The sequence below is a fragment of the Macaca mulatta genome, chromosome 20 (genome assembly GCF_049350105.2).
Source record: "Macaca mulatta isolate MMU2019108-1 chromosome 20, T2T-MMU8v2.0, whole genome shotgun sequence".
Classification (NCBI taxonomy): domain Eukaryota; kingdom Metazoa; phylum Chordata; class Mammalia; order Primates; family Cercopithecidae; genus Macaca; species Macaca mulatta.
The window spans coordinates 13,638,498-13,666,189 of NC_133425.1; the positions used below are offsets into that span (position 1 = coordinate 13,638,498).

The 27,692-nt window shown below is 47.5% G+C and overlaps 1 protein-coding gene and 1 long non-coding RNA gene across 19 annotated transcripts in view; both read left to right on the forward strand.

The window, feature by feature from the left end:
- Nucleotides 1-27,692, forward strand: part of SNX29 (sorting nexin 29) — a 657,788-nt gene that overhangs the window by 495,163 nt on the left and 134,933 nt on the right. The gene's annotated exons all lie outside the window — the stretch shown is intronic.
- Nucleotides 1,844-17,972, forward strand: LOC144338409 (uncharacterized). The gene is made up of 2 exons (XR_013412490.1): nucleotides 1,844-1,985; nucleotides 16,863-17,972. It is a non-coding gene; the product is annotated as an uncharacterized LOC144338409 (long non-coding RNA).

Sequence of the window (27,692 nt, forward strand, 5' to 3'; positions counted from 1 at the left end):
ATTGGGTTACTTCAGGGATAACTCACTTGTCTACTTGGAATTATGGCACACCTCTAGACAAGACGTCTTCGGGTTGATAGAATTTCATTTCCTTCCTTCCTTTCTTCCTTCCTCCCTTCCTTCCTTCCTTCCTTCCTTCCTTGCTTCCTTCCTCCCTCCCTCCCTCCCTCCCTCCCTTTTCTTTCTTTCTTTCCTTCTTTCCTTCCTTCTTTCCTTCCTTCTTTCCTTCCTTCTTTCCTTCCTTCTTTCTTTCTTTCTTTCTTTCTTCCTTTCTTCCTTTCTTCCTTTCTTCCTTTCTTCCTTTCTTCCTTTCTTCCTTTCCTTCTCTTCTCTTCTCTTCTCTTCTCTTCTCTTCTCTTCTCTTCTCTTCTCTTCTCTTCTCTTCTCTTCTCTTCTCTTCTCTTCTCTTTTCTTTCGCAGGGTCTTGCTCTGTCACCCAGGCTAGAGTTCTGTGATGCAATTGTAGCTCACTGCAGCCTCAAACTCCTGGGTTCCAGTGACCCTCCTTGCTTCAGCCTCCCAAGTAGCTGGGACCACAGGCACATACCACCACGCCTGCGTAATATTTCAATTTTTTGCAGAGACAGGGTTTCACCATGTTGGCCAAGCTGGTCTCAAATTCCCGGGCTCAAGAGATCCTCCCACCTCAGCCACCCAAAGTGCTGGCATTGCAGGCATAAGCCATCGCACCCGACCAGGGTTGGTTGAATTTTGCATGCCTTGTTACTCTTAAGCCTTAAACCCATTAAATGACTCACTGCAGAATCCACAGACCTAGACATTTTTTTTTTTAATTACAAGTTTTTTTTGTTTCTGTTTTTGTTTTTGTTTTGACGGAGTCTCGTTCTGTCGCCCAGGCTGGAGTGCAGTGGCACGATCTCGGCTTACTGCAAGCTCCACCTCCCGGATTACGCCATTCTCCTGCATCAGCCTCCCGAGTAGCTGGGACCACAGGCGCCTGCCACTATGCCCAGCTACTTTTTTGTTTTTTTTTTAGTAGAGACAGGGTTTCACCATGTTAGCCAGGATGGTCTCGATCTCCTGACCTCATGATCTGCCCTCCTCGGCCTCCCAAAGTGCTAGGATTACAGGCGTGAGCCACCACATCCAGCCATAGACCTAGACGTTATTCAAAGAAATAGCAAACATAGTTTAGCCTTTCTCATTTGTCAGATGAGTATCCTTGTAGCCTGAATTTCTGTATATTTCCCATACAATGCCATCATTGGTGATTGTCTGACAGTTTTATAATTGAAAGTCATCTTAATCCCAATTTGAATCTTTTTTAATTGACAAGATTAGCATGTTGTATAGTATGTGGACCCAGCATTTTTCTTTACCAAAGAATCTGTTGCCTTAATATGCCATGCATGTGTGTAATTGTATATTCACAGGATACCCAGAGCTCTCCCTGGAGGTATCCATGCCTTCGTGTACCATATCAAGTTCAAATCATGTTGAAATAGTTGGTCTGAATATCAGTTCACCATTCAATGAAGTTTATTCTTTCATAGCTGAGTCAAGCCACAATAGACATATATTGAAGTTATTCATTAACTTTTTTTTTTTTTGGAGATGGAGTCTTGCTCTGTCACCCAGGCTAGAGTGCAGTTGCATGATCTTAACTCACTTCAACCTCCGCCTCCCAGGTTCAGCTTCCTGAGTAGCTGGGATTACAGGCACCTGCCATCATGCCTGGCTAATTTTTATGTGTTTTTGTGAAGACGGCATTTCACCATGTTGGCCAGGCTGGTCTTGGACTCATGACCTCAGGTGATCCGCCCACCTTGACCTCCCAAAATGCTGAGATTACAAGTGTGAGCCACCATGCCTGGCCATTAACTTTTTTTTTTTTTTTTTGTGACGGAGTGTTGCTCTGTCACCCAGGCTGGAGTGCAGTGGTGTGATCTCAGCTCACTGCAACCTCCACCTCCTGGGTCCATGCGATTCTCCTGCCTCAGCCTCCTGAGTAGCTGGGATTACAGGTGTGCGCCACCACACCTGGCTAATTTTTGTATTTTAGGTAGAGACGAGGTTTCACCATGTTGGTCAGGCTGGTCTTGGACTCATGACCTCAGGTGATCCACGCGCCTCGGCCTCCCGAAGTGCTGGATTACAGGTGTGAGCCACTGCACCTGGCCCATTAAGTTTAATGTATCACTGGGGTGGGGCTTGGTTAGGCCAAGGTAACAATTCCAAGATCTTGGTGACTTAAGCCAACAAGGGTGTATCTTTGGCTCATGTTCTCTGCCATCGCGGGTTGGCCCAGGGCTCTGCTCTTCACAATGCTGGGTTCCAGGCTGCTGGAGGCTCCATCTGCATGCATGTGGCAACAGGAACAAGGAGTAGGGGCAAGTCAGGCGGTGGCTTCTAAAGTTGCTGCCCAGAAGTGATACATGGCAATTCTACTTGTATTTCATTGGCCAGAGCAAGTTCCTTGGCTGTGCCTAATGCCAGGGAGCAAAGGAGTCCACTCCAGATGTTAATGACCAGCTCTAATGACGCAAGCTGGAGTGACATTTCTGCTAAATGACATTATTCAGCGGGACTGAGAGAGCAAGAGCACAACTTCACCCATCCAAAACTAACATGCCCGTCCCATGGGCTCCACTTTCAAAAGAGTCACAGTTCACCTGCTTCCTGCATCCCTGCTTAAGTCATTCTCTCTTTCTCTCTCTCTCTTTTTTCCTTGAGAGAGGGTCTGTCTCTGTCACCCAGGCTGGAATGTAGTGGTGCGATCATGGCTTACTGCAGCCTCAAACTCCCTGGCTCCAGCCATCCTTCCATCTCAGCCTCTCAAAGTGCTGGCATTACAGACATGAACCACTGCCCCTGGCTCCTGTTAAGATTATTCTAACTCCAAGCCACTGTCACCGCAGTGTGGACACCTGCAGTGGCTGTGTCTTTTTCTCTTTTGCCTCCCTGTAGCCTATTTTCCACACTGCAGCCAGAGTTAGATTTGTACAACATAAATCGGATTGTGTCAACTGTAGATTAAGACCCTCCAGTGACACCCCTGGTACTTATAATGGGGACTTGTTATTGTGGCCTTACGTGTCCCCTGCTAGCTCCCTTATCTCCCTCTCCTACCTCATCTCATGCCCTGCCCCCGCCCTGTCCACTCAGCCACAGTGGTGTCCTAAGACATCTACACTGTTCTCACCTCAGGGCCTTTGCACCTTTCACACCCTGTACCTGGAATGGCCGTTCCCAGATTTCTGCATGGACGCCTCCTCCCATTCAGCAGATCTCAGTTCAGATTTGCCCTCCTTGGACACAGGCCTTTCCTGACACTCCTCCCTCTGCCGCCCTTAGTCACTCTGTGGCCCTTTCCTCTGCTTTAATTTTCTTCGCAGTGTGTATCATTAATGGAAATGACTTCTTTGTGCACTTCCGTATTATCTGCCTCTCTGCACCAGCATGGAAGCTCATGAACCAGGGCTGGAATCTGTTTCTGTTCACTGCTCTGTCCCCCAGCTCCTGGAATAGCACCTGACATACCAAGATACTCGCGGTCTAAATTAATGAACAAACAAACAGAAATTCATTGGAAGAGTTTCCCTTTTATTTTCTTCTTCGCTTTGCTGGGTGTTGGCAGACATTCAAAAAATCTCAATTCCAAAAGCGAGTACATAAACTTTCAAGGTGACTCGGGAGGTTGTTCTCACCCTGCTTTTGGCTGAATATTTTTTGCAGAGTGGGCGTGAGGCCAAGCAGGCTTTTGGAGACAGGAAAGGTGGCTCTCTAATGGTCCAAGGAAGTTGACCGGCGAGCTCCCTGTCCAAATGGGCTTTAGCAGCATGAGGCTTAGGTAACGGACTCGTTCTTGATGATGTTACTAAAAGTCTGCATTATGGCTCAGGGAGCAAATGAGAATGGTGAGACTGTCATTCCTTCTTAGGCTAATAGATTCCGTCTCTGAAAGTTCATTTGGCATTAAGGCAAGGCAAATCACTTTCCCTGGAGCCACAGATAATTCAGCTTGTTGGAGAAATTATGCATTAAAATCCTCATTAAAAACACATACACCGTGTGTGGTAGAGGAACCAACTAGTACTCGCTGAGCCACGGGAAGACCCTTTGCAGCTTCTTGGGAGGTGCCATTGGAAACGCAGCCCTGGAGACGGCAGGGTGGGCGCAGAGATGGGAGCGAGTGGACCTCATACAGGAACCAGAGGCAAATGTGTATCAAGTGCAGGGCTGTTGTGCTGGGTGTAGGGGCAACGAAGGCGGATTAAGGTTTGGTCTCTGTCCTTAAGAAGCTGCCCGTCTTGTAGGGAGGATGACAAGTAAATGAGTCATCAGAGAGGAGCTATGTGAGCTGCAGGGAACCTGGTGCAATTTTCAGACAGAGGAGAGAGAAGCAGAGAAGTCTTCCTGCGGGAGGTGAAATGCTTGAGGGGCCACAGGGCTCCCAGTCAGAAATCTAGGAGAAGGAACAGGTGGGCCAGCAGAATCAATGCCAGGTGTCCTTTCTGTACATCCCGGATCAGTTTCCTGTAGCTTACAACAACACACATTTATTTTCGTACAGTTCAGGAGGTCAGATGTTCCAAACGAGCCTCACCAGGTTAAAATCAAGGTGTCAGCGAGGCTGCATTTCTTTCTAGAGACTCCAGAGGAGAATATTATCCTGGCCTTTTCCAGCTTAGAAGCTGCCTGCATTTCTTGGCTCGTGGCCCCTTCCTCTGTCTTCCATGTTGCCTCTCTCCCACCATTCTTCTGTTGTCAGATCTTCCCCTGACCACAGCAGGGAAAGGTTCTACACTTTTCAGTAATGTGATTAGACTGGGCCCACCCAGCTTATCCAGGGTAATCTCCCTGTCTCAGAGCCTTTAATTTTACCTCCTCTGCAATGGCACCTGTACAGTGGCATATTCACAGGTTCTGGGGATTGAGGCATAGACACTTTGGGAGAGGATGGGCCTCATCCTGCCTCCTGTACACCTCTTCTTCCTGCTTCCTTGCCCTGGGTAGAGAATTCTTGCTGTCAGCCCACTTGACAAATGGGGCAGCAGAGGCACAGGGATGTGAAGTGACCTGCCTGGACCATCTTGCTTGGCAGCGTCAAGGCTGCTATCTGGGCCCAGGCAGGTCTTCTGCCTTCAGCCTCTGTGAGCACAGCCTATCCCACAGGAAGGTCGGCTGCAGAGGATCCTGGAGGCGGTACAGGCAGAATCAGTCAGCCGTTGCCTATTTGATGGACATTCACATTAACTCCCTAAGTGAACTCGTCAACCTCAGTGCTGTGGAGAGCAGGGGGCAGGTGAGGAGGGGCTCTGATGGCCTCTCTCTCCACCCACACCCACCGCTCCACCCTTGCTTAGGGGCCATTGGGAGTGCTGCCCTCATAGTTCATCCACAGGCTTGGAAGAACTTCCCTGTTAATCCTAAACTTGTGGGGAGACAGTTACTCGTTCATGCATTTATGCATTTATTCTTTCAGTGGGACTTTACCAACTCTATAAGTAAGAGGCTGTAATAAGCACTGAGAGTCAAACAAACAAAGAAAAGGATCCTTAAGACTGTGCTCCATGTATACTGATGTGCCTCGGGCACGTTATTTGCCCTCTCTGTGCCTGTTTCCCCTTTCATATACCAGGAATACTCATGCCACTTCTAGCATTGTTTTTATGAGGATTGAAAGCAGTTACATCTGTAAAGTGCTCAGAACAGTGTCTGGCCCAGGGTAAGATCTGTTTTCAGGTTTGTTAGGTCAGGGTCATTGGGCTGGTAGCAAAGTGGAGCGAGCAGACACACAAGTGCGTTCTTATCCCCGGCAATGCCAGGACACCGAACCTGTGCAGTGGGTGAGCCTGACATGGACGGTCCCGCCAGAAACGTCAAACCCGGCGTCTCCATGTAAACTAACACCAGCCACCATAGGCTGGCTTGCCAGGCACACTGGGAGCTTTGTATTCATTTTCTCATCATGCAGTTCTTATCGGGCTCCATATAAAGTGTTTTGTAGATGAGGAAACTGGGGATTAGGGGCAATAAGCATCCTGCCCGAACTCCCATAGCTTGTAAGTGCCAGAGCCAGGAATTGAGCTGAACTCTTCAAATGCAGAGGGCCGCACCACCGGGGCCTCCGTGGAGAAGTAAGTCCCACGTGTCTGTACCCAAATCTAGGAGCTGGTGATACAGAGAGTCACCTACTACAGGTTTCGGCGAGAAAGTTCATCACTTGAAGACAATTCAGAAGACGATGTGACTCCCCCACCTGCTCGCAGCAGAGATGCAGGGAGCTCACACACCATCCCCTGCAACTGCTAGGGCCCCACAGAGAAATTTGGGAGCAAAAAGCAGCTCCGAGTGGATGAAGCCATAAACTCAAGCCTGTGTCTCATTTGACACTCTGCCAACCACCATGTAAATATTCCTAGTACTTAATGTATTAATCGAGAAGAAGAGAGAAATTGGGCTCATTATACATCACACATTTGTGTTTCTCTTTAATACAGTAAAAGCCTCTTAAGATATTTTCCAGGAGAGCAACCACTAACGTCATCTTGCCAGAAAAAGCATCTCAGGGGAGAGACCTTGGTGAGCTTCAGACTCGGAATGTGTCTGTGGAGGCCTTTGCATAGGTATATATATGTTTAATTAGTGGGGTTTCTTGGGAGGACTTTTCTATAATATCAAATTAAAATCCAGTTAAAAAAAAAATCAAGGTCATTTATAAACAAAAAATCCAGAACCAGCCACTGAAAGCATATTTGCTGTTCTGTTCCCATCCTGCATATTTTCTAGGTATAACACATGAAGAAGCAGAATTCAAGAGACTCCTCTTGGTGGACTCAAGTCGTAGAACTTGCTGGTCCCACCCTCCACTGTGGCCTTCATACCTCCACCAGGAAGTCTTCCCTGACTTCAAAGACACGAGCCGCCCCTCCCCTGGGTTCATTTCTCATACTCTATCTTATCACGGTTGCCAGATTTACAGTTCTTCCTTCCTGTAGTCCCCCCGTCCCCCCATCCCCGCACCCATTACATCATAGAATTAGAGGGCAGAGCCTGGTCTTACTTGAGTCTTCATCTTCTTAGGATCTGTCACAGCGCCGAGTACTGAGTTGAACCCGTTTGTCGAATAATGAACTGAAGCTGTGTGGAAGTCATTTTGTAGCACCGGCTTTGTCGGGTCATTAATTTCCTTTCTCCGTCGTCCTGTGTCCCTTCACTTCCAGGACACTGTCATTCATGGTCGTTCATAGATGTTCAGTTGCCATATGGCGCCCTCTCACCTGCCCGCTGGACGTTGACCAGCTGATATTTGCAGGAGTTTCCATGGAGACTCTGCATTAGTTGTTCCTGGTGTCACAGAAGATTTGTTTGACACTTCTGGGGTCTGGTCTTCCCAGTGAACCCACTAGAATTGGCCAGCTTGCCCCACTTCACTCATTTCAGGCTGAGTTCAAGGACCCTATTTCTAGGTAGAACCGACTGGCTTTGTGATTGAGTGAATTATAAGACAGCTTGACTCTGCTGGGCATTAAATGTTGGCCAAAATATTTCTGGGGCTGTATATCATTATTGAATCTCTCCTTCCAGCTCTAAAAGCCTTCTGAAAAGACTTAACCCATATTCTATCTGCTTTTGTTCCTCACATTTTCAGACAACTGATTAAAATCACAACTTAGAAGTATTTCTTGGCTTTTACCCTTTTGAATAGTTGGAGAATAATTGCTACCTTTCCCTTCAGTATTCTCATTAATATCTGAGAACTTCAAACAGCAGCAAAACACAAAGGAGAAAACAAATTGAGAACTGTGTATTGCAATCTTGGTTCATCTCTAGCACGCTGGGGAAAAAAAAAAAATTTCAGCCTCTCAAGTTGCCACCAATTGGTTATTTCCTGAAGCCACCTTTTTGGAATTCACAACCCCAGGCTGGAGGAAGCCTCTCCCTTTCTCTCATCCTTCTCCACAGTGTCAGGGGCCACTTGCATCTTCAGAAACCAGGCCATACAGAGGGAAAGAGTTTGGACTGTGGATCTAGATCCTGCCCCCGCCTACACTGGCTGTGTGACCCTGGGCAAGTCCTCAGCCTCTGTGACACTCAGCTGTCACATGGTGGTGAGCACTCTGACAGCATGGGCTCTGGTGGAGAGTGAACAAGCTCATGCCAGTCAGCTGTTACCCATGGTGTAGTGTGTCCTTAGCCCTCAAATGTCAGCGTAAAAACCAGGTCTACAGGGAGGACGCACTCATTTGATTTCCTTTCCTTTGTGATTGGTGACAACTCACACATAGGCATGCTCGCTTTTTCTTTCTTTCATTCTCTCTTCCTCCTCCCCTCTTCACTTCTCTGCTTCTTCTCGTGGTGTGTTGTGGGTTTTGGCTTTTTTTGTTTTTTGAGATAGCATCTCACTGTGTCACCCAGGCTCGAATGCAGTGGTGCGATCTTGGCTCACCACAACCTCCACCTCCCGGGTTCAAACAATTCTTGTGCCTCAGCCTCCTGAGTAGCTGCGACTATAGGCATGCACCACCAGGCTTGTCTAATTTCTGTATTTTTAGTAGAGATGGGGTTTTGCCACGTTGGCCAGGCTGTTCTCAAACTCCTGGCCTCAAGTGATCTGCCCACCTCAGCCTCCCACAGTGCTGGGATTACAGGCATGAGCCACCATGCCAGGCCTTTTTTGGCTGTTTTTTAAGTTGTGGTATAGCATACCTCCAATTTTAAGGTACAGTTTGATGGATTTTCACAAAATGAACACACCTAGGCAAACAGCAATAGACCAAGAAATAGACCATTATGAGAGCTCCAGAGCCGCCTCTTCTTAAAGGGCCACTGTGCTGCTTTCTGATACCATAGTGTGCTTTTGCCTGTGTGTACTCCTTTGTGTCTGGCTTCTTTCTCTCAGCGTCACACCTGTGAGCTTCATCCATGTTGTTGCAAGTAGCAGTTGTTGGTTCATTTTCATTGCTCTGTAATATTCCATTGTATGACTACACCACAATTTATTTATCTTTTACTGTCAGTGGATAGTTCAGTGGCTTCTGGTCTGGCTCAGTTACAGATAGTGCTGCGATTAGTAGTTCTTCCATATGTCTTCTGCTGGCTCTGAGTCCTGATTTCTGTGGGATAAGATCCTTAGGAATGGACTTGCTGGTCACAGGGTATGTTTATATTGCACTGTAGTGGATACTGCCAAACAGTGTCCCAAAGCGGCCGTATGGTGATGATTTTTTAAACAAAGGGAAAAATAATACAATGGATAGGATACCAGGCACCTGTATTCCCACCACACAAACTTAACAGCTGTCCACATTTTATCATATTTGCTTCCAAGCTCCTAAAAAATTGTTATGGAATGTTTCAGATGTGTCCTGGAATACACAGGAAAATGTAATGAACACACACGTCACCATCCAGATTAATAAATGTTAACATTCAGAAATTAAACACTATAAATACAGCGAAACCCTTGTTGCACCATTTGTCCCAGAAGGGAACCACTCTGCAGAATCGTTCTGTGTCCTTATATTACATATGATTATGAGAGGGTTTTCTTTTTACTGCTTCACATCAATGATATTATTCTTTCTTTCTTTCTTTCTTTTTTTTTTTTTTTTGAACTGGAGTCTCGCTTTGTCGTCCAGGCTGGAGTGCAGTGGCACGATCTCGGCTCACTGCAACCTCCGCCTCCCGGGTTCACGCCATTCTCCTGCCTCAGCCTCCCGAGTAGCTGGGACTACAGGTGCCCGCCACTGCGACCGGCTAATTTTTTTGTATTTTTAGTAGAGATGGGGTTTCACCGTGGTCTCGATCTCCTAACCTCGTGATCCACCTGCCTCGGCCTCCCAAAGTGCTGGGATTACAGGTGTGAGCCACTGCGCCCAGCCTGATATTATTCTTTAGGTAGCCTTTCACAACTACCGTTCTTCGCCAGTATCACATATTTTGAGATTTATTCATTTAGGCTCAGGGCATTCTAATTCGTTAACTGCTACACTTATTGATAGTCTATGGTATGACTACTCAGTGTTGCATTTACGTACTCTGTCTTTGATGGACATTTAGGTTGTTTGCAATTTTTCCCTATTCAGGCATTGTTGCATTAGCATCCTTGTACACATGTCTTGGTACACAGGTTTGAGACTCGGTTTCTCTAGGTTGTCTGCCCATGAATGGGGTTGCTGGCTTGTAAGGTATGCTTGTCATCAGCTTGCCTAGCTCTTGCCACATTGTTCTCCAAGATGGCAGCACCAGTGGTTCACTTTCAGTCATGGATGAGAATTCCCGTTGTCTCACATTCGCAACAACACTTGGCTTTGTTCAACTTAAAATTTGTTTATATTTCGCCAACACAATGGGTACAAAATGGTATCTCATTTTGTTGTTGTTGTTGTTTTGAGACAGGGTCTCACTCTTGCCCAGGCTGGAGTGTAGTGGCACCACCTCGGCTCACTGCAACCTTCGCTTCCTGGGTTCAAGCGATTCTTCCGCCTCAGCCTCCCAAGTAGCTGGGACTATAGGCGCGTGCTACCATGCCTAACTAATTTTTGTATTTTTAATAGAGATGGGGTTTTACCATGTTGGCCAGGCTGGTTACAAACTCCTGACCTCAGATGATCCACCTGCCTTGGCCTCCAAAAGTGCTGGGGTTACAGGCGTGAGCCACCGCACCCAGCCCTCGTTTTGTTTTTGATTCACATTTTCCCAGTTACCGATAAGGCTGATGAACTGCTTGTGATTTTCAGTCATTTGGATTTCCTCTTCCCTTTCTTGCCTTTGTGTGTCCTTTGGCTATTTTTCTTCTAGGGTATTTTGTTGGTTTCTAGGATCCCTTTATGTTTTCTGGATGCCATCCTTTGTCTTTACAAAGATAGAGCCCCCAGTGCTATGCGAGGCTGAAGTGGGAAGATCCCTTGATTCCCGGAGTTCCAGACCAGCCTGGGCAAGATAGTGAGTTCCTGTCTCAACAACAACGAACTCTTGGTGTCACCTCATTGGAGTAGCAACTCTGGCTCCATTCGCCCTAGAACCCACGATCTCTCCATCCTCCCTGTGCCTGCTGCGTGCCTGGCCCCTATTCCCTTTGCAGCCCCCAGAGCTTTGGTGCACACACTCGTTTAAGTGTCTCCTTCCTCACTGGACTTGTTTTCTGGGGGAGCAGTTCCCCATTAGGCTCTGCTCACTGAGAGACAGGCATGGCTGCTTGCATCAGTGGAGGCTGGATTTGTGGGTATTGGCATGAAGGAACATTGGGCCGCAGATTACACTCTTTCACGTGGATCCAGAGTAAACCCGCCCCAAAGCTCCTCTCTCCAAATCGGGGCCCAGCAAGCTTTGAGTGTCCTGGCAGTACAGGGCCCAGTCTCACTTGCCGGCTCACAACCACATTCAGCTTAACCACCCCCTTGGAACTTTCTCATCATTTAATTTTTCAGCTCTTTTGCCTTCTAAGGGAAAAGTGAAGTTCCTTTTGGTAATGAGTTTTGAAGCTTTTTTGAGTTAAGTGCCTGATCCTCATAAGCCGGTGAAAATGGGAACTGTTTTGTGTCACAAAGGAGCCTTTGATGCTGGCTCTTAGCTCTCCCTGGTGAACTGGGCCGCCTTTTTCCTATCAGCAGGAAATAAACAAGCCCTGCTTCACATCAGTGGCACCATCTTAATAAGAATAGTGGCTATTCATTGAGTGCTAACTGCATGCCAGGCAGGGTGCCAAGGACTGCCTGCACATTCTCATTTAATCCCCTCAGCATCCCTGGGGCCAAGGAGTTAGCATCCCTGCCTCACCTCATGTGACCCCTCAAACCTTCAAGCTCTTTCTTGCCTCAGGACCTTTGCACATACAGTTCCTTTAGGATACTCCATCCCTCAACCCTTCCTGTGGCCACATTCCTCTGGCAGGTCTCAACTGGAATTCTTTTTTTTTTTTTTTTTTTTTTTTGGAGTCTCGCTCTATTGCCCAGGCCTGGAGTGCAGTGGCACAGTCTCAGCTCACTGCACCTTCCACCTCCCAGGTTCAAGCAATCCTCCTGCCTCAGCCTCCCAAGTAGTTGGGATTATAGACGTGCACCACCACATCCAGCTAGTTTATGTATTTTTAGTAGAGATGGGGTTTCACCGTGTTGTCCAGGTCTCAAACTCCTGACCTCAAGTGATCCGCCCACCTCGACTTCCCCAAGTGCTGAGATTACAGGTGTGAGCCACCGCACCTGGCCTCATCTGGAATTCTGTGTCCTTGAAGAACTGTTTCCCAGCTACCCAAAATAAGTTAGTTCCCTCTATTACATGCTTTCTTTTTGCTCCTTATTTTTTCCTTTTATAGTATTAGCACATTTTATGAACATAGTTATTTGCTTAAACATGTTAGATGTGTTTGTGTGCTGGCCGGGGAGCCATTGAAGGAGTTTAAGCAGGTAGTGACAAAATCCAGTTTGTATTTTTGGAGATGTCACTGACGCCTAGAGGACAGCTGGATGGGGTCAGTATGGCTGGGAGTCTCATGAGAGGGGAATGTGAGAGGCAGGATGTCTGCAGCTGTGTTGGGCGTGGTGGCGCACGCCTGGAATCTCAGCACTTTGGGATACCAAGGCAGGTGGCTCACCTGAGGTCAGGAGTTCAAGACTGGCCTGGCCAACATGGTGAAACACCAGTCTCTACTAAAAATACAAACATTAGTCAGATGTGGTGGCAGATGCCTATAATCCCAGCTACTCGGGAGGCTGAGGCAGGAGAATCTCATGAACTCTGGAGGCGAAGGTTTTAGTGAGCCGAGATCACACCACTGCACTCCAGCCCGGGTGACAGGATGAGACTCTGTCTGAAAAAAAAAAAAAAAAAGAAATGTCTGCAGGTTTCGGTGAGTGCAGAGCTATTGAGGACTGAGAGAGGAATCAGTAGACATGGAGACTTGGAGCCTGACTTGGCAGAGATGGGGACTCGCAGAAAGGTCACACGCATTTGTAGGTGACTATACTATGCAGTGAGAGGGTCCTAAAATCGTGCCGTGGACAAAGTTGAAGCACAGGGTAGTCAGCTGGCAGCCCACAGGTCACATTCCGCCCAAGTCAGGGTTTGTGTTTCACGGTGGTGGTGATGAGAAGTATGATAAACCCATGCCTGCAGCTCAGGGTACACGGCCTCCCCAGCAAGCGAGGCTGGTCTTCCTCTTTATCTCACACTTCCTCGTTGCAACCATTGTCAGGCACTGAATGGAGGCTGGGCCCTTCACTGGAGCGCATGGTCCTAGGTCACCAGCCTGCCCTGCTTCTCTCACTTCTGTGGCCCTAATGGCTTTTTTTTTTTTTTTTTTTTGTCTAGCCTAGTCTTGCTTTGTTTCCCAGGCTAGAGTGCAGTGGTGCGATCTCAGCTCACTGCAACTCTGCCTCCCAGGTTCAAGCAATTCTCCTGCCTCAGCCTCCCAAGTAGCTGGGATTACAGGCACCTGCCACCATGCCTGGCTAATTTTTATATTTTTAGTAGAGACGGGGTTTCACCATGTTGGCCAGGCCGGTCTCGAACTCCTGATCTCAAGTGATCTGCCGATCTTCTGAGGGCTTTTGAATTTGGTTCCCTGCAGGGTTCGGGGAAGACTTCTTGGAGCGGGTGATTTTTTTTCCTCTGAGCTTTGAATAATTAAGTAGACAAGGGAAGAGCATTCGAGGGAGGGGACAGCATGAGCAAAGCTGCAGAAGTATGGGGAGCAGACAGGTTCAGGCATGCGCTCAATTCTTGATGTCCAGATGCTCCTGCCCCTCACCAGTGTTGGGAAGGGGTCCGGAGATGAGTGTGCCCTTGAGTGAAGCCCAGGTGAGCAGGTAGCACGCTAATGGGCGCTTTCTCAGCAGCCTGGACCTGCCCTTCCTGTTTTCTCCAGGACCGATGACTTCAGAGGACTGAACAGTAAGGGCTCTGGGGAGGACAGCCACCTGGCTGCAACCAAGATCCCGAGGCGTCTAAGAGTTCTTGGCAGAAAGGCCCTAAAGTAAAACAGTAAATGAAAAGCTCCATTAATTTCTATATAAACATTCCTTCATTTTTTATTTCACAAATCTTTATTGAATATCTATGATACACCAAGTCTTGTGACCTTGGAGACAAATAAGACACATTTCCTGCCCTCAGGGAGTTCTCATAGGGCCCCCCAAGTCAATGCTATGGGGGAGGTTAAATTAGGATGTGGGAGCACACGGGAGAGTATATCATCGAGGATGCTTTCTACGGCAAGTGGCAATACCAAAGTCAAACTATTTTTAATCCAACAAGATCATGTATTGGCTTGTGGAACGAGAGGCTTAGGAATGCTAAGCTCCAGGAGTGGCTGGAGTCGGGAGCTCAGCATCATCAGACATCTGTATCTTGACCAGTCTCCTTGTTGTGTATTTGCTGACATGAGAAATAAACTGAGTCTTGCCCGTTGTCTCTGTTCCTATTTTTCTCTCTGCCTGCTTTTTCTCAGTTGGCTTCCTTCTTAGGCAGCCACCTTTCTGATGACAAAGATGATCGGCTGCCTCAGGCTTCCATTGTATCCGCTAGGCGCCTCAGGCAGAAAGAGCAAATTGCTTTCCCAGTAGTTTCCGTCTCAGCACTGATGCTCAGTGGCCTAGCTTGAGTCTCCTGCCTGTCCCAGGACGAATCACAGTGACTGTGATTGGCCAGGTCATTGGTTCAGCCCTGGATGGAGGGGTAGATAATTTCTGTCCACTCTCAGACAAGAAGGTTGATTCCCTAAGGAAAGGCTGTAGCACTGTTACCAGGATAAAAGGAAATGGGTAGTGAGCAGGCAAAATATCAAGGGGAGACAGCCTGTGGGGAGAAGGGAAAGAGAGACTGGGGAAGCATGAAAACTGAGGTGCCATCAGATTTGAGTCTTGAGGGAGAAGCAGCATTCAGCTGTTGAATGAGATGGATGAATTCCAGGCAGAGGAAACAGCACTTCTGAGAGCCAAGTTTATGGAACAGCGCAACTTCGTCTAGCCCCATGAGGCCCACTGAGAAGTCAGCATGTCCCACTAGCAGCAGGTACACGTGGCAGAGCATCTGCACGTTAGCAGGTGAGGCAGAACAGCCAGGCAGGGCCAGTTACCTTTTATGCTTAGCTAAGGAGTTTGGACTTTTATTCGGAAAGCAAAAAAAGTGGCATGGTTTTTAAAACGGTTTTGTATTTAAAAAAAAAAAATGCTTGCTTGGGAAGCAGTGTAGGGGATGACCAGTAGCAGGAGACACTGGGCTAGTTAATACAGAGAGGGCTGCGTGCATATCAAGGGGACACCATTTATTCATCCATTCTACACATCTTTCATGAGCACCTACTATGTGCCAGCCACTGAAAATACAGTGGGGAAATTAAACAGTTAAGGGCCCTGTTTGCATAGGCTTACAATTTTTGAGTGGGAAGGAGAACAGATAATGCACACATAAACAAAAACGTAGGTAGTCTCTAGTCATCTCTGAATAGCATAAAAGAGATTCAACTCTGCAGCTGTCTCTAAGTCAGGTCATAGGAGGCTTTAACTTATAAACCAAACAGCGTAGAATTTCTTCAATTTGCAAATTAAAAAATGTTTTGGCCACTGTTGCCAACTAAAGTAAAATTACTCAGTTCTGCTTGAAAGATGAGGCTGTAAGTAGAGAGGTGGTAGGTTTTTCAGAAGCTGGGAGTGAACTATCATCTAGGTTTGATCTGCTACTTGATAGCAGAAGGGGCTTTGCATGCTGGGTAATGGAGCCATAGCTCCTTTTGGACAGCTGCAGAAATCTTTTTAGGGGGCTGGAAAAATGAGCCACCCAGGCAGACTTGGCATTCTGCTTAAATCTCGTTTCCACCATTCATCCCTTCCCCTTATGCCCTCCACTCATTCCCTCCTCCTGCAGTGGGGAATCATGGCAGAAGGCACAAGTTAGAGTTCTATACAGGCATTCTTCAAACTGGAACAACCAATACAAGATGGGTTCGCTCTCTGGGGCATTTCCCTCAGCAATACCGTTGATGACCAGGCAGGTCTGGAGAGCTATACATCGTCTTTTACGTTGTTTTGGAGACTCTCGCAGATGCCCCCAATGCACTGATTCTGGAAGTAATTGAACATCATTGTTGTTCGTTTTGTGGTGGGTTAGGCTTCACTGCTAAGTTCCAGGTGACTGACGGAGGTGCCAGTAATGCCAGCACCCAAGCAGGGCAAGACATAGCTGCATCTTTTCCAGATTCGCAAGTCAAGTGGTAAAATGACGGCCTCTAGGGGATCCTCCTTTAGTCCGTATTTAGGCCACATAGCTCTCCACTGGTCAGCACCAAGGACAGGTCCACCGCAGCTGTCATTTGCCTGATGGTTTCCCACTCTGGGTGTGATCTGAATCACTGGGGTTTAAGCATATTCACATGATCAGACCACACCCCAGACCTGGTAAATTAGAATCTCTACAGTGAAGCCCCACAATCTGCATCTATTTACTTCTTTATTTATTTACAGATGGGATCTCACTCTCACCCAGGCTGGAGTTCGGTGGCACAATCACAGCTCTCTTGCAGCCTTGACCTCCCTGTGCTCAGGCGATTCTCCCGACTCAGCCTCCTGAGTAGCTGGGACCACAGGCGTGCACCACCATGCCTGGCTATTTTTTTTTTTTTTTTTTTTTGTAGAGACAGGGCTTTGCTATGTTGCCCAGGCTGGTCTCAAACTCCTGGGCTCAAGGGATCTACCTGCCTCGGTCTTGCACAGTGCTAGGATTACAGGTATGAGCCATTGTGCCCAGCCTGCATTTATTTTAATTTTAAACTTTTTAGAGATAGGATCTTGCTCTGTCACCCAGGTTGGAGTATAGTGGCATGATCATAGCACACTGCAGCCTCAAACTCCTGGGCTTAAGGGATCCCCCTGCCTCAGCCTCTTGAGCAGCTGGGACTACAGGCACATGCCACTACACCCAGCTAATTTTTTGTTTTTTAATTTATGCAGAGACAAGACCTGGCTGTGTTGTACAGGCTGGTCTTGAATTCCTGGACTCAATCAAACTTCGTGCCTCAGTCTACCAAAGTGCTAGGATTATAGTCATGAGCCACTGCTCCTGGCCCTGCATTTGTGAAAGGTCCTTAGATAATGCTGATGGAGCTTGCCTGCAGACCAGTGGCTGAGGATCACCCAGGAGGAGGGAATAACTGGCCCCAGGTACACGGTGAGGGTACGTAGGTGCTCGGAAAGCCAGGGCTGGGACTTCTGACAGGAGTCCACTTTTCTGTAACCTTCACTGGCTCCTTTTGCTGTCAACCTCATGCCGTCATGTGGATGAGCAGAGAACACAGTGGTGAACATTTTCATGCGTTGGTGCCAGACTTTCCAGCCAAAATGTGGCTTGAGTTGAACAGTATCAAATAAGACCTCAAAGAATGATTCTAAAATTTTATCGCGTGTCTATTCTTTCTCAATATCTTACAACTTAAAATGTGATCTGTTTACCAGGGACCTCAGACTCATCCAAGAGCTTATTGGATGTGCAGATTTCAGGCCTCATCGCAGACCTGCTGAATGAGAATCTGCACATTAACAGGCCCCCAGGTGGGTTGCATAAACAAGCAAGTTTGAGAAGCACCGTTCTGTGTCATTGTTGTGGTTGCTATTGGAAGACTGGACCCTTCCAATGAGACCCTTTTCTGTCTTCTTCCTCCCCGCCTCACCTTGGCCCCCTCGGTGGAGGGCAACTGTTGCTCACTTGTCTGCTTGTCAGGCTTTGAGCTACGCCTGTTGTGGGCAGAGTGACTGTGTGTTCTGTTGGCCTGTCGGGGTGTGGCTATATGCTGTGTTGCTCTCTCAGGATGAAACAGGAAGCTCCCAGCTGCAGGCAAGTCTCAAGCCTCTCACCGCTTCCACCTCTTCTTGTGGGCTCTTCATTCAGATTGTTCAATTATAACCCCAGCACTTTGGGAGGTCAAGACAAGAGGATTGGTAGAGGCTAAGAGTTCAAAACCAGCCTGGGCAACAGAGTGACACCCCAACCCTACAAAAACATTAAAAATACAAAAATTGCAGCCTTGACCTCCCTGTGCTCAGGTGATTCTCCCAACTCAGCCTCCTGAGTCGCTGGGACCACAGGCATGTACCACCATGCCTGGCTACAGGTGGTGTGCCCCTGTAACTTCAGCTACTTAGAAGGCTGAGGCAGGAGGATTGCTTGAGATCAGGAGTTCAAGGCTTCAGTGAGCTAGGGTCGCACCACTACACTCCAGCCTGGGTGACAGAGTGAAACCCTGTCTCTTTAAAAACAAACAAATTATGTTTAAGGCAGTGGTAGGCCAGGCGTGGTGCCTCACACCTGTAATCCCAGCACTTTGGGAGGCTGAGGCGGGTGGATCACCTGAGGTCAGGAGTTCAAGACCAGCCTGGCCAACATGATGAAACCTCATCTCTACTAAAATACAAAATTTAGCTGAGCATGGTGACACATGCCTGTAGTCCCAGCTACTTGGGAGGCTGAGGCAGGAGAATCGCTTGAACTCGAGAGGTGGCGGTTCCAGTGGGCCGAGATCTACCACTGTACTACTCCAGCCTGGGTGACAGAGCGAGACACTGTCTCAAAAAAAAAAAAAAAGGCAGTGGTAAAAGATCTACATGGTTCCTGCCCTCATGGAATTTTCAGCCTAGCAGAGAATTTTACGGGTTTGTTTGTTTACTTATTAAGCAAATAACATGAGTTAGTCCCAGGGTCAGTTAGGGACCTTCACACTGAGATGTGGAGGCTGTGATCCAGTTCAGCTAAGAAGCAACAGGCAGAGTGGGTACCAGGGGACGTGCAGGCCTGCACCAGCTCAACACTAGATACAGAGTCAAGGCCTTCTCTGTCTGACTCCTGCAGCTTTTCCTGCCACTGCAATAGAAAGGTTTTAGTTCTTGGTGAGAACACAGGACCTGCTTAGTGTCCAGGCTCAGGACCGCCTCTGAGCCGGGCAAGCAACATGGTCTGTCCAGATGTGCGAGGCTTGGAACCGAGGCTGCAACTCAAAATAGGGTCTGATGAGGTCTCCTTTGGGCATTTACTTCCCTTGGGACAGTGGTAGTGAGGGGCGGTGGAGGAGGGCGTGGGTTCTGGGGTCAGAGTACTTGGGTTTGAATCTTGACGCCAGTGTAGACCAGCCTGTCACATTACTGTGCCTCAGTGTGTCTTCACTGAGGTTGAGTGGCCCGCTGTGGGGCTCAGCCCGATCTTTTAGCCCATGAATTCTTGTCCTGGGGTCTGAGGAAGAAATTCAAGTGATCAGTGGAAAAGATTTACACTTTTATTCTCACTACCCTCTACGTGAAGCATGGACTTTAAATGTGAACTTAGATGACAAATTCTAATAGCAGTAATGGTGCCTCCTTCTTTGTCCCCAATAGAAAGCAATCACATGTATTTTCGTATCACATTGCAGTTGCTGCGGTGTTTGCAGCCATCGTTAAAGCTCATGGTTAAGGGTCACTACTTGAGAATTACAGGAGCGATTAGAGCTGCCAGTAGATCTTGTTATTGAATGCATCTGCAAAGAAGCACTCACATTGCTGCATCACAGTTCTGATACCTGTGTTTAAGAGTATGTGCTTTTCTGCCTTTTTTCCCTAATCCTGTGTGTCTTATTTTGTGAACTTAAAAACATCATTCTGACAAGCAGCTAGTGGGCCCCACCACTGCCACAGAGAGGACCCTCCCATCCACCACCCCCACCCCCAGGGTTGCCTCAACTGTACACCCCCCTGCCCCTACCCTGCTGGGTGCTGCCACCCACCACTGCTGCTCTGAGCTGCCTCACTCCTTCCAGTTCCTCCTCCTGTTCCTTCCCTGCTAAGTTCCTTTTTTTGAAGCAGGTGCTGGATAAATAATTAATAGGGTGGGAAGACTGTGGAGAGAATAACATCGCTCGTGTTTATTTTTAAGCAGCTGCTCCAGGTGCAGTCTAGGTGGGGGAAGCGGTTGAGGGGAGGCTGCTGCTGAGTGGTGGGAAGATGCTTTGCAGATAAGCCCATGCACTGAGAAGTCAGGGTGTTGAGGGGCAGGATGGGGCTCCAGAATGGGAAGCCCAGGGAAGGAAGGTCTGTGACCAGAACAATAAGTGGGAGATGCCCAGGAAGTGTCAACATTTCAGTGAGAAGCTGAGGAAAACTCCTTCTAGACTAGCAAAGGCATGAGAGGAATTTGATTTCTGTGATTGAAAAGAGCCAGAGATGGTGCAGCTTCAGGTAAAGCTGGCTACAGGGCTGGAGCGATCTCAGCAGAACGGGGCCTCCTCTTCATTCTTTCCCTCCTTCCTTCTCTCTGCTTTTTTTTCTGTGTAAGATTCATTGTCAGAGAGGCTTTCTTCAAGCTAGAACCTCTGGCAGGCCCAGACTTCTCCTGGCAGTACTCGCTGAGAAAGAGAGCTTCTCCTTTCTAATAGTCCCAGAAAAGTCCTAGGATTAGATTCCATTTGTTCTGTTTGTCTGAGTCATGTGTCCATTCTTTTTTATTTTAAACAGCTTTATTGAGATATAATTCACATACCATACAATTTAACCATTTAAAATGCACAATTCAGTGGCTCTTGGTATATTCAGAGTTGTGCAACCATCACCCCAAGTTTTAGAATATTTTTATCACCGCCAGAAGAAACCCTGTACCACTTGGCAGTCACCACATCCTCCTGCCAAACCCCGGACCTCAACCCCTAGCAACCACTCATCTGTTTTCTGCATCTGTGGATCTGCCTATTCTGAACATTTCCTGTCAATGGAATAGTATAATACGTAGTCTTTCCCGAGTGGCTTCTTAGTATAGTATTTTCAAGGTTCAGTCCTGTTGTAGCATATAACAGAATTTCATTCCTTTTTTAAAAGATATAGTTCATGTACCAGGTAATTCACCCCTTTAAAGTCTCAAATTCAGTGGCTTTTACTATATTTCCAGAATCGTGCAGTTATCACTAGGAGCAATTTTAGAATGTTTTCATCACCCAGAAAGAAACTCTGTATCCATACACAGCCTCTCCCCATTTCTCCCCAGCCCCCAGCCCTAGGCAACCTCTCACTTGCTTTCCGTATCTCTAGGATTGCCTGTTCTGGAAATGTTATATCAGTGGAATCATGCACTATGAAGTCTTTTGTGAGTCACAGAAGGATCGTATTCCCAAGGTTTGTCTGTGTCATGGCGTGTATTGGTGCAGTAACCCCCCTCATCCAAGGTTTTACCTTCTGCAGTTTCAGTTACCCACAGTACAGTACAGTCAGATATTTTGAGAGACCACATTCACATTACTTTTATTGTAGTATATAACTCTTCTGTTTGATTATTGTTGTTAATCTCTTACAGTGCCTTATTTAGAAGTTAAACTTTGTCATAAGTATGTATGTATAGGAGAAAACATAACATATATATATAAGGTTTGGTGCTATCTGCAGTTTCAGACATCCCCTAGGGGTCTTGGAATGTATCCTGTGGATGAGTAGGACCGCTGTACTTCATTCCTTTTTCTCATCAAATATTTCATTGTGTGGCTATGCCATATTTTGCCTATTCATTCATCAGTTGGTAGACCAATTGGAGTTATTTCCATTTTTTGGCTTTTGTGAAGAATCCTAGGCCAGGCACAGTGGCTCATACTCCTGCGACCTTGGGAGGCCAAGGTAGGATGATCACTTGAGCTCAGGAATTTAAGACCAGCCTGGGCAACATAGTGAGACTCTGTCTCTACAAAAAATATAAAGGAAAAAACAAAGAGAGACTCCCACTCAATGTTTTCGGGTGGACAAATGTTTATCTTCTTTATTTCATTCCATCTAGGAGTGGAATCGCCAGGTCAGGTGGTATCTCAGTCTGTTCAGGCTGCTGTGACAAAATACCACAAACTGGGTGGTTTTTAAATAAAAGAAACTCGTTCTTTTGGAGGCTAGGAAGTCCAAGATCAAGGTGCTAGCATTTCGGTGTCTGGTGAGGGCCTGTTTGAAAAAAGACTATTGTTTCCACATTGAATTTTCTTGGCATCCTCGTGGAAAATCCATTGACTATAAATGTGAGAGTTTCTCACAATTCTACAGTTTCAGTTCTTTTTCATTGATCTAAACATCTTTATGCCAGTTCCTTTTTAAAAAAAAAAATCCTATTTTGTATATTCGAGGTTTGCAACATGATGCTATAGGATATATAGAGATAGGAAAATGGTTACTCTAGTGAAGCAATTAGCATAGTAATCATTTCACATGGTTCCTTGATGACTGTGGCTTTGTACAGGTAGTACCTTTTGGAATTGAAAAGTATGACTCCTCCAGCTTTGTTCTTTTTCAACATTAGTTTGGCTTCTGTGGATTCCTTAGTTTTCATATGAGTTTTTGGATCAGCTTATTGATTCTGGAAAAAAAAAAAAAGGCAACTGCGGTTTTGATAAGGAATGATGTTGAATCTGCCAATCAATTTGAGGAGTATCACCATCTTCATAATATTAAGTCTTCCCATCCATGACCATGGAATTTTTTCTATTTAGGCCTTCTTTAATTTCTTTTGATCATATTTTGTAGTTTTTCAGAGTACAAGTTTCAATTTTTGTTTGTTTGTTTGAGACAGAGTCTCACTCTGTCACCCAGGCTGGAGTACAGTGGTATGATCTCGGCTTACTGCAACCTTCGCCTCCCAGGCTCAGGTGATTCTCATGCCTTGGCCTTCTGAGTAGCTGGGACTGCACATGTGTGCCACCACACCTGGCTAGTTTTTGTATTTTTAGTAGAGACGGAGTTACACCATGTTGACCAGGCTGGTCTCGAACTTCTAACCTCAGGTGATCCACCTGCCTCAGCCTCCCAAAGTCTGGGATTACAGGCGTGAGCCACCGGCGCCTGGTCAGTGTGTCCATTCTTGAGCCAATCACTATGTCCAGGGAGACAGAACACCCTAAAAAAAAAAGCTGGGTTGAATCCTGTGCCTGCCCCTGCAACTGGAGGGAGGAGTAGTCTGTCCCCAACTACTTCGTCTGGAAATGAGAAGTGGGAGATGTTTGAAAGGATTATTCTAGTGCTCCTAACAGGGCCGTGAAGGGGATGTGTGCTGGACAGGCAAGAGTTAGAAGAAGAAAAGTTATCTATTATAAATTCTGACCACCTAAGCTTCATTAAAGGCACCTCATGTGATACGGAGGGAATAGAATCAGACTTGAAAAGGCTTTTGGCTATTTGATTGCCCAAAAGGAAAGAAATGAAAGATGAAAGAAATCACTGAGGTTTCCAGCATTTTATCTAGAGGTGATTTCTTAGAATCGTGTTCAGCAAAGGCAGCATATCAAGGGCTTAAGTCAGGCTTAAGAACGTCAACTATGGTCAGGGAATGGTCGTGAAGAAGACAGCTGAGGAGGTGGAATCTGTCTGCCCGGCCTGGAAAGGTTATTCTAACCACACTTTGCTCCCAACCTACCTACCAAATCCAGCTGAAACGTTCTCATCCTTCAAATCTCTTTCCTGAGGCTTGTCCGTAACAGTGTGTATCTGTTTTCTGATCATCAGTCATTTTTGCATTCGTTTGTCTGACAGAGCTCTGAACTGCAGAGCAAAGACCATGTCTTGTATGCTTACCTGCTGGTGGGGAAAATGATTGTACGGAACCTGTAGGTTATTGTGAGAATTAAATGGCCTAACAAAGATGATGATAGCTAAGGTGAGCTAAGTGCTTACTTTGTGTTGGGCACTGCAACTATTGTCATCATCCCTCTTTCAGAGGTGATAAGACTGAAATGCTTTCTGAGGCTGTAGACCTGGTAAGTGGCAGAGTCAGGATTGAAATACAGAGGGTCTGACTCCTGGCCTGGGTTCTTTCCCATCACATCAAAGCACTTTGCACCGTGCCTGGCATTGAGCAAGCCCTCAGTAGATGCGAGCTGCTATTTATAGTCAGAGAAGGAGAAGCTTGACTCCTGTCTGGCATTGCTGGTAGTTGTGTCCTAGCCCTGTGGTCCCAGATCTGGACAGTCAATGGCTAATGCAGAATCGCATCCTCCCCAGTTCTGTTTTCCATATGTGTTGGAATTGAGCTAGCTGCTGTAACAGATTGCAATGCCAGACTCTGTTTCTTGTTGATGTTATTGTTTAGATGCTTGTGGTTGATGAGTGGCTTGTGTGTAGATCCCAGATCTTTCCATACTGAGCCTTCACCATCCCCTGGGGTAAGAGTTAACAACCTTTTTCTGCAAAGGGCCAGATACTAAGCTAAGAACCTGACTTGGGACATGTCTTGACTGCAGCTGGAATGATTCCTTTTTCGGCCCTGATTTATTTTTTACTTTCCTTCTTATGAGAAAACTCCAGAACCTTTGTCTAGGGTATGTAATGCTCTGACGTAGGACATTAAAATAACCCCTTTCCTTTCCCTCCCTCCCCTTATCCATTTGGTTTGCATTAAACTCAAAGGCCCTGACAGGTGGCGCTTCTGTGCCCTGCTGTCTCCTTTCTCCAGTTCCCAGCATGGCACCAGGCACATGGTCAAGGCCAAGTCAAGGGCTTTTAATTGAGTGGAGCTTTTGCAAATCTCTCCTGTGTCAACAAAGGGGCAAATGGGACAGCTGAGTAGCTGGGCCTGGAAGCCGTGTGAACCTGGGTTCGAATCCCAGCTCTGGTGCTAGTTAACATGGCCATGGGCAAGCTAATTCATCTCTGTGAGTTTCAGTGTTCTTACCTGTAAACTGGAGGTACCGCTACCTTCTTGGGAAGAGTGTTTTTGAAGATGCCGTATTTTGAATGGCGCCTGGTGGGCTGTGGCGGGTGGCTGTTCTGTCTGTAGCCGTTGCAGTCACAGGGAGGAGTCCAGAGAAGCCTCACCGTCACACATCCCCGGCCCTGCTCCGGAGGGCGAGCTGGGCCCCACCCTTCCCAGCATGTCTGGATTGTTTCTGTAGATAGGTGCTTGGCCTTCAGAAGCATGGACCGCTGTCACCTCTCAGCAGCACAGCTCGATGAACTGTAGCAGCGGGGCGGCAACAAGCTTGCAGACTGTTTTTGATGGCCTATTGATTTCTTTTTTCTGTTGCTTCTGGATGGCCTGCAGATATATTTTGTTTGATCTGTACCGTGATATTCAGGCATTTGAATTAGCTGCCAGCTGATCTGAGAAGGGAGAGATCTCGCCTAATGATCCAGATTTGCAGCTTCCCTTAAAAAGCAGACAGAGCTGGCCCTGCGAGCTCCTGCTCTCAAAGGGCTGTGGTCCGCCAGAGCGTCCCTCCCGCTTCACCAGCGTTCCTGGCACCCTCTGTTCCTGCAGTTTATACCTTCAGCCTGGCCATTGCAGTATGGGATTGTCTTTGGGGTGTCTGATTCACTCCTGGTTTCTTTTATCTCCATCAGCTCCAGGGAGGGGTGCAAATGCCACGCCACCTTCTCTCTCCTGGCTGGCTTCGAAGGGTACTTGTTCCTCCCTAGCCATGTCCTACCCTGAAGGAGCTTTCTTGGGGACATACAATGGCCAAGCGGAGTGGAAAGAACATGGCCCTGGAGTCCCTTCACTGTGGGGTCCTGGCCATGATACTTACCTCCTTTGAGCCTCATCTGTGAAATGTTGTTCGGGTTGGAGATAGTGTCCATAAGTCCCTCTACTCAGTTCCTGGCATCCAACACACGTTGGCTGGTGCTAACATTTTGTCTCCATTATGGTCTCTCTGCCCACTGAGCCATTTCAGCCTGTGGCCTCTGCAGTGAAGAATTTATGCTAGTTGTAGAAGCTACAATTAAGGCAGTTAGAGATGGTCCCACCTAATGCCACCACCGCTTCCATTAAAGTCTCTGAGAATCTCTAACCCAGACCCTGGGTGACCATCACACTTGGAATTGAGTGTGAAGGGATTCAGGGCATGGGGAGGGCATTCACTCGGTGATAGCAAGGGAAGGGCACCAGGCATGCCATCTCTCAGCCCAGCCAGCCCCTCAGATGTCCAGGGCCCACACCACCCAGGCAATTGCTTAGAGGGCTGGGGAGGCACGGGGAGCGGATCCCCAGGAAGACTGAAATGTAGAGTATCTGAGAGCACTGGGAATTCCTGGGTGGAATTCCACAGCTCAGTCTTGGCTTCTGGAATTATTGGCCTTGGGAGCTCTTTCAGGGCAGAACATGTCGGAACCCCATATCCTATCTTTGGGTCCCGTGGAGGTGGGGGGGGGGTCCTGGCAGTAAACAGGTATGGACAAGAAAATATCTTTCCTTTTTGTTTTTTCTCTTTGGACCTCAGATACCAAAATGTGAGTGAAACCAAGTGTAGTGGCTTACACCTGTAATCCCAGCGCTTTGGGAGGCCAAGGTGGGAGGATTGCTTGACCCCAGGAGTTTGAGACAATCTGAGCACCATAGTGAGAGCTTGCCTCTCAAAATCCATGAACGAATGAATAAATAGATCCACCCCTCCATTCTGCCACATGAGTGAATGCTGTTCCTAGCTCCTGGCATGCTGTCCTCACTGGTCACTCTAGAGCCCTGTATTTATCCCCTCTTGTCCCTGTTCTCCCTGCCACAGGCAGCTACTCCAGTAGCCTCAGCGTGTATCTGTAAATTTGTTTCCTTCCAGAATATGTTGGGTCATTGCATGTATTTTTCATTTCCTTCCGTGGCATTGTGCTTCGGTCCTCATTCTTTGGCTTGGTTCGCCCGGTGCCAGATTGCAGCTGCAGCCATGTGGCTGTGCATACCTGCACTCTGCCTCTGGGACTGTTGATTCCATTTTTGGAGTGTGCATTGGCAGCGTCTCCTTTGATGCAGCCCATACGGCCCAGGACAAGGATTCCTCTGGGAGAGATCCTCCAGGTGGAATTACAGGGTTATGTATTCTACTGTGTCTAATTTGACCAAATATTGATAGATTGCTCCAAAATATGGTAGTTTTACTGAGGGTTGTGTGCCTTGTGCTGAAGATGGATACAGGGATGAGGTGGACCCTGGAGGGCCTCTCAGCGGATGGGTGAGAGTCAGGGGTGTCTCAACAGATGAGGCCAAACTGCATAAGGAAGAGGCTGGCCACGGTGACTCAGGCCTACAAAAACAGCACTTTGGGAGGCTGAGATGGGTGGATCACTTGAGGTCAGGAGTTCGAGACCAGCCTGACCAACATGGTGAAACCCCGTCTCTACTAAAAAGACAAAAATTAGGCAGGTATTATGGTGCTGGCCTTTAGTCCCAGCTATTTGGGAGGCTGAGGCAGGAGAATCACTGGAACCCGGGAGGCAGAGGTTGCGGTCAGCCGAGATGGCACCACTGTACTCCAGCCTGGGCGGCAGAGTGAGACTCTCTGTCAAAAAAAAAAAAAAAAAAAAAAGCAAGCATGAACTAGCCTTTTTCCTCCTCTCCTCCCCCATCCTCCAGCTGTCCAGCCTGCAGTCTGCCTTGGCTGCAAAGTCAAAATCAAAGAAAAAAATAGGCTTTAGCTGCAACAGAGCCCATAGCTTTCCTGCCATGGGAATCATTTGTTGTGTCCTGCCGAGGGCCCAGCCTGTGCCAAGCACCATGGAGGGTAGAAGAGTCATCACAGGTGGGCTCCTGCCTGTCGGGAGACAGGCTGCCATATCCAGCCCTTCTTGAGCAAAAGCACTCCCCGACGGTCTCACTCTGTCACCCAGGATGGAATGCAGTGGTGCCATTTTGGCTCAATGCAACCTCTGCCTCCTGGGTTCAAGGCTGGGGTTCTGTTGAGACATAAAGATGAGTTTTCATCCAACCACAAGTATTTCTCACTGGGCCAGGAGGTAAGTTTTTAGAACTCTGGTATTTTGGTTCACCCT